Here is a 5,993-nt window from a genome sequence, read left to right as displayed (position 1 = left end):
CTCCCCAGCTACTTGCATCCGGAGCTCATTAATTACTGAAGAGCACATGGACGAGTTAACTGCCTGCTTGAATCAGCTCAGAACATTCCGGTCCTTTCGTTGCACTCTCCCTTAAAATAGGACGCAATCTCCTTAAACCACAAACTGACATGGGTTTGTCTGTGTGTTCTGATCTCTGGTGTCTACAACAGTGACAGGTATTGTCAGCCAGTTAGTATCTGTTGAATTCAGTGGGAAACAACAGAGACCCTGATTTCATAGACGTTACGTTCCAGTAAACAAGACAGGCAATGAAGAGATATAAAATTTAATGCCAAGAAATGATAAATGTGCTAAAGAAAAATAAGGCAGGGCAGAGGGATGAAGACTGAGGGATGCTGTTAAGATAGGATGCTTCCCTGAGCATTTACTTGGTTCGGTTTGGAGATGGAGGGGGATCTGTTGTCATTTTTATTTTGAGGAGGTGATAGAGATTTGGATGAAGTTGAGGGAAGCCATGTGACTGTCCAGTAGAACATTCTAGTCTTCAGTCTATAGAAAGAGGTAATCAAGATGAGGCTAGAGAACCTCACTAAGGAAGTCCAGTGGATGGTAGAATCTAAGGCAGAGTTTCTCAACCTTGTTACTACTGACACTTGGGGACATGATTCTTCCCTGTGGGGGGCTGTATTGTGCATTGTGGGATGTTTAGCATCATCCTTGGCTTCTAACCCACTAGATGGCAGTCGAATCCTCCCCTCCCTGGGTGTCACAACCAAACATGTCTCCAGACATCACGAAGGTCTACCCAAGGACAAGATTTACCCTAGTCAAGAGCCATTGGTCTAGGCAGCAGATCTAACAGCATGTTTCAAATTCGTGGGCTCTGTTTAAGGATGAAGGATGAACAATACTCAGATTTCAGCACTGAAGAGCAGTGAGTACATATCCCACCCACCAACGGGATGTGGACGGATAAATACCCTCCACTCACTTTAGAGGGAAAACCAAATCTTGGGGAACTTTAGAGCCAGAGTGTGAAAGATGAGTCAGAGAAGAGGGTTGAAAATGCCAGTGGGGGTAACTGAAGTTCAGGCGTGGGGAAATGGTTTACCGGGAAAGGTGGACAGGGGATTGCCTCAGATTATAAAAGATCTGAGAGCCATGATAAGATTAGAGACAAGCCAGGCACTGATAAGAGCTTAATCCCACTGATTTGGGGAAGTAGCGGCCAGCCTCCTTTCCTGGACTGGTCCTCCAGGTAGGCAATGAGTGTTAGCTAGGGGGACGCCTGGGTGGCACAGTCCGTTACGTGCCTCCCTTCCGCTCAGGTCATGATCCCAGGGTCCTGGGATCGAGTCCCGCATCGGGCTCCTTGCTCAGCAGGGAGCCTGCTTCTCCCTCTGCCTCTCCCCCTGCTTGTGCGCTCTCTCTCACAAATAAAATCTTTAAATAAATTAATTTAATTAAATAAATTTTAAAAATTAAAAAACAAAAATGAGTGTTAGCTCGAGAGTGATGCAGTCACAGGGCGTCCCAAGTACTCTGTGGCACACCTTGATTCCCCAGGCTCCAAGGTGAATTCCTGGAGACACCCGCTTAATCCTTCTAAAGATTAAGCAATTTCCAGTCCTACCTGGGCTCTAGAAGCACTTGAGGATTGCATGCAAATCTTTATGCTCAGGCTCCAGCTGCAGAGATTTGGGTTTACTGACCCTGGGGTGGAGCCCCCAAAACTCCGCAGAAGATGACAATATACAGCCATGGGTGAAAACGCCACTAACTCAATTTCATTAATGTCTTCCCGTCTCCCCCTAAAGCTGCAGGCTTATCCTTGAGGGGTGCTTTTTCAGACTCAGGTGGAATTTCTGAAACCATTTAATTTTAAAAATTTAGGTCCTTTGCTCCTCCCATTCGGCAGGCCACCAAGTCTTCTTGTGAGGTGCCAGTGACCATCTCTGAGATGCGTGACTTTCGCACAATGGTGAAGGTCAGAGTGAACGGATTTGACCATACTGGGCATCTGGCCACCAGCTCTGCTTTTAACTCTGGCAAGGTGGACACTGTCACCATCGATGACCCCTTCATTGACCTCAACCACATGGGCTACAGGTTGCAATATGATTCCACCTGCTCAACGGCACAATCAAGGCTTGTCATCAATGAAAAGCCCATCTCCATCTTCCAGGATCGAGAGCATCATACGGAGTGAATCTGGTGCCAAACAAATTGTGGAGTCTGCCAGAGTCCTCACTGCCCTGGAGAAGGCTGGGGCTCGCTTGAAGTGTGGAGCCAAGAGGGTCATCCTCTCTGCCCCATCTGCTGATGCCCCATGTTTGTGATGGTCATGAACCATGAGAAGTATGACAGCCCCCTGAAGACTTCAGCAATGCCTCCTGCACCACCACTGATTTGGCCCCCCCAGGCCAAGGTCATCCATGACGACTCTGGCATCAGGGAGGGACTCATGACCACAGTCTATGCCATCACTACCACCCGGAAGACCATGGAGGGCCCCTCTGGGACGCTGTGGTGCGTAATGAGCAAAGGGCTTCCCAGAATATCCTCCCTGCTTCTGCCAGCACTGCCACGACTGTTGGCAAGGTCACCCGAGCTGAACGCGAAGCTCGTTCATGGCCAGCCATCGTGGGTCCTGGATCTGACCTGCGTCTGAAGACAGCTGTTCAACATGAAGACATCCAGAAGGTGGTGGAGTCAGCACCGGCGAGCCCCCTCGGGCATCCTGGGTTACACGGAGGACCAGCTTGTCTCCTGTGTCTTTAAAAGGGACACCCACTCTTCCACCTCTGCTGTGGGGTCTGGCACCTGTTAAGCTCATTCATTTCCTGGTACGACAACGAATTTGAGTACAGTGTGGCCCCCAAGGCGTAAGAGCCCCAGACCACTGGCCCTAGCAAGAGCTCAAAAGGAAGACAGGGGCCCTCGGCTGCTGGAAAGTCCCTGCCCCAGTTCAATCCCCCAACACACAGAGAATCTCGATCCTTCACAGTTTCCATCCCAGACACCCTGGAGCGGGGGAGGGGCTTAGGGTTTGCCACCTTGTCACTGCTATCAATAAAGTACACGGTTCCCAGCCCACGTAAATAAATCACATATGAAATTAAAATACAAGCGAAATTCTTTAAAATATAATAAAATATTAAATTCAAGATAAAACAAAATTTAAAAGACAATAAATAGAACATAAAATATGAAGTGAAATAAGTAAGTGCAGGGAAACCTCTGAAAAGAGGAGTGAGCTACTTCAAGAAAGGCTTGGGATATAAAGATTATCTTCCTTCTGTCTTTTTTTTTTTGTAGTTTATTTTTTTTTTAGTAATCTCTGCAGCCAACGTGGGGCTCAGATTCACCACCCTGAGATCAAGAGCTGCATGCTCTTCTGACTGAGCCAGTCAGGTGCCCCTTTCCTTTAAAAAATAAAATAAAAGCAAGTTTTCTGTAGCATTTGGGTTCTCCTGAGGCCAACCTAGAACGGTTGCTCCTTTCCCAAGAAAGGGGGACAAATTGTCTCCAAAGACAGAAACAAGCAAGCTATGGGTTTAGCCGCTTTGAATGGACTGATGGTAGCCACTTGAGGGAAAGCAAGCTTTTGCAACTCCGATAACTGGACTTTATGTGATACTTTTTTTTTTAAGTTTTATTTATTTAAGTAATCTCTACACCTGACATGGGGCTCAAACTCACGACCCCGAGATCGAGCTGCACACTCCTCCAACTGAGCCAGCCAGGCATCCCATGTGACTTTCTTAGTGGCTTTTTTTTATTGAGGTGAACTGCACTTAAGTAAAATTAAACATTTTATTTTAAAGATTTTATTTATTTATTTGAAAGAGAGCACGAGGTGGAGGGGGGAGGGCAGAGGAAGAGGGACGCGCAGACTCCCCTCTGAGCAGGGAGCCCCGACTGGGGACTCGATCCCAGGACCCGGGGATCATGACCTGAGCCGAAGGCAGACATTTAATTGAGCCACCAAGTTAACCATTTTAAAGTCCACAATTAGCAGCATTTAGTGCAACCACTTGTACCTAGTTTCAAAATGCTTTCACGACCCCAAAATAATCCCTGTGCTCATTAAGCAGTTCCTGCCCATTCCCTCTGGCCCCAGCCCATCCATCAACAGATGAATAAAGCAACAAATTTGGGGGGCGCCTGGGTGGCTCAGTCGGTTGAGCGACTGCCTTCGGCTCAGGTCATGATCCCGGAGTCCTGGGATCAAGCCCCGCATCAGGCTCCCAGCTTAGCGGGGAGCCTGCTTCTCCCTCTGACCCTCCCGCCCTCTCATGCTGTTTCTCGCTCGCTCGCTCTCTAATAAATAAATAAATAAAATCTTAAAAGAAAAAAAAAACAAATTTGGTAGATCTCTGCAATGGAGTAGTATAATTCAGCCACAAAAAGGAATGAAGGATCCCCCTTGAAAACAGTATGCTCTGTGAAAGCTGGGACACAAGAGGTCACATGGCATATGATCCCATTTATGCGAAATATCCTCAATACGTAAATCCAGAAAAACAAAGCAGAATGGTGGCTCTTTTAAAATTGGTTTGAGGGCGCCTGGGTGGCTCAGTACGTTGAGCGTCTGCCTTCGGCTCAGGTCATGATCTCAGGGTCCTGGGATCGAGCCCCGCATCGGGCTCCCTGCTCGCGGGAAGCCTGCTTCTCCCTCTCCCGCTCCCCCTGCTTGTGTTCCCTCTCTCGCTGTGTCTCTCTCTGTCAAATAAATAAATAAATAAAATCTTAAAAAAAAATAAAATCGGTTTGAGGGCACCTGGGTGGCTCAGTAGGTTGAGCATCTGCCTTCGGCTCAGGTCACGATCTCAGGGCCCTGGAATCGAGCCCCACATTGGGCTCCCTGCTCGGCGGGAAGCCTGCTTCTCCCTCTCCCACTCCCCCTGCTTGTGTTCCCACTCTCGCTGTCTCTCTCTCTCAATAAAATCTTTAAAAAATAAATAAATAAATAAAATAAAATCGGTTTGACACTACCAGAAGATGAAAAATTATGGCTTATAAACTATGGCTCGGTGTGTCTCATTCACCACTAAAGAGGTATTCACTGCCTCTCAGATACATTATTTGCTAATCCGGTTAACAGGAGATGAGGCTGATTACCTGATGATAATGATGCTGATGTGATTATTTCTCATTGTCTGATCATCATGTCTCATTATGCGATTATCTTTTTTTTTTTTTTTTTTTTGAGAGGATATGTGAATTGGCTGGATGCTTTCTGGTCCAAAACACAAAACCCAAGACACAAGGGAGGCAGAAATCTAGTTATAAGTAGGCTTACTAGAAGCGCTATTTCTTTTTTTTATTTACTTTTTTATTTTTATTTTTTTTTTATTTTTTTTTTTTTTTTAAAGATTTTATTTATTTATTTGAGAGAGAGAATGAGAGACAGAGAGCATGAGAGGGAGGAGGGTCAGAGGGAGAAGCAGACTCCCTGCCGAGCAGGGAGCCCGATGCGGGACTCGATCCCGGGACTCCAGGATCATGACCTGAGCCGAAGGCAGTCGCTTAACCAACTGAGCCACCCAGGCGCCCTATTTACTTTTTTATTAACATATATTATTTGTATCAGGGGACAGGTCTGTGATTCATCAGTCTTACACAGTTCACAGCGAGAAGCACTTATTTCTAACGCATCGTTAGCCCCTTTATTTTAGCATGTTTCTTTCTATGCAATTATCCGTGTTAAATCACTGTTCTTTGCTTACTTGTGGGTCCCCTCGGCTCCCCCAACTCGATTTAGGGGCAATAGCACCTCACTGGCTAAAGCAGGGTAACCAGAGCAAGATGGCCTGGGAAAAATGCCACCTCTGCCACTTACTGGTTATGGGACACTGGCCAAGTCAATTAAATTTCCTTTTTTATCGGTTTCCTCATCTGTAAAATGAGATTAAGTGGATTAAATAAATTCGAACATGTAGGTGCTTAGAACAATGGCAGGCATAACCTAACCATTCCGCATGCTACCAGAGTGACTCTGTTACTGA

The 5,993-nt window shown here is 46.5% G+C and overlaps 1 pseudogene; it reads left to right on the top strand.

The window, feature by feature from the left end:
• The first annotated feature begins 1,960 nt into the window (after window positions 1-1,960).
• LOC116622444 lies at window positions 1,961-2,812 on the top strand (annotated as a pseudogene).
• Window positions 2,813-5,993: the final 3,181 nt, after the last annotated feature.

Source organism: Phoca vitulina, unplaced genomic scaffold, assembly GCF_004348235.1.
Source record: "Phoca vitulina isolate PV1807 unplaced genomic scaffold, GSC_HSeal_1.0 scaffold52, whole genome shotgun sequence".
NCBI lineage: Eukaryota > Metazoa > Chordata > Mammalia > Carnivora > Phocidae > Phoca > Phoca vitulina.
Note: the sequence above shows the minus strand (reverse complement) of the source record. Positions and strands in the feature narration are given on the sequence as shown.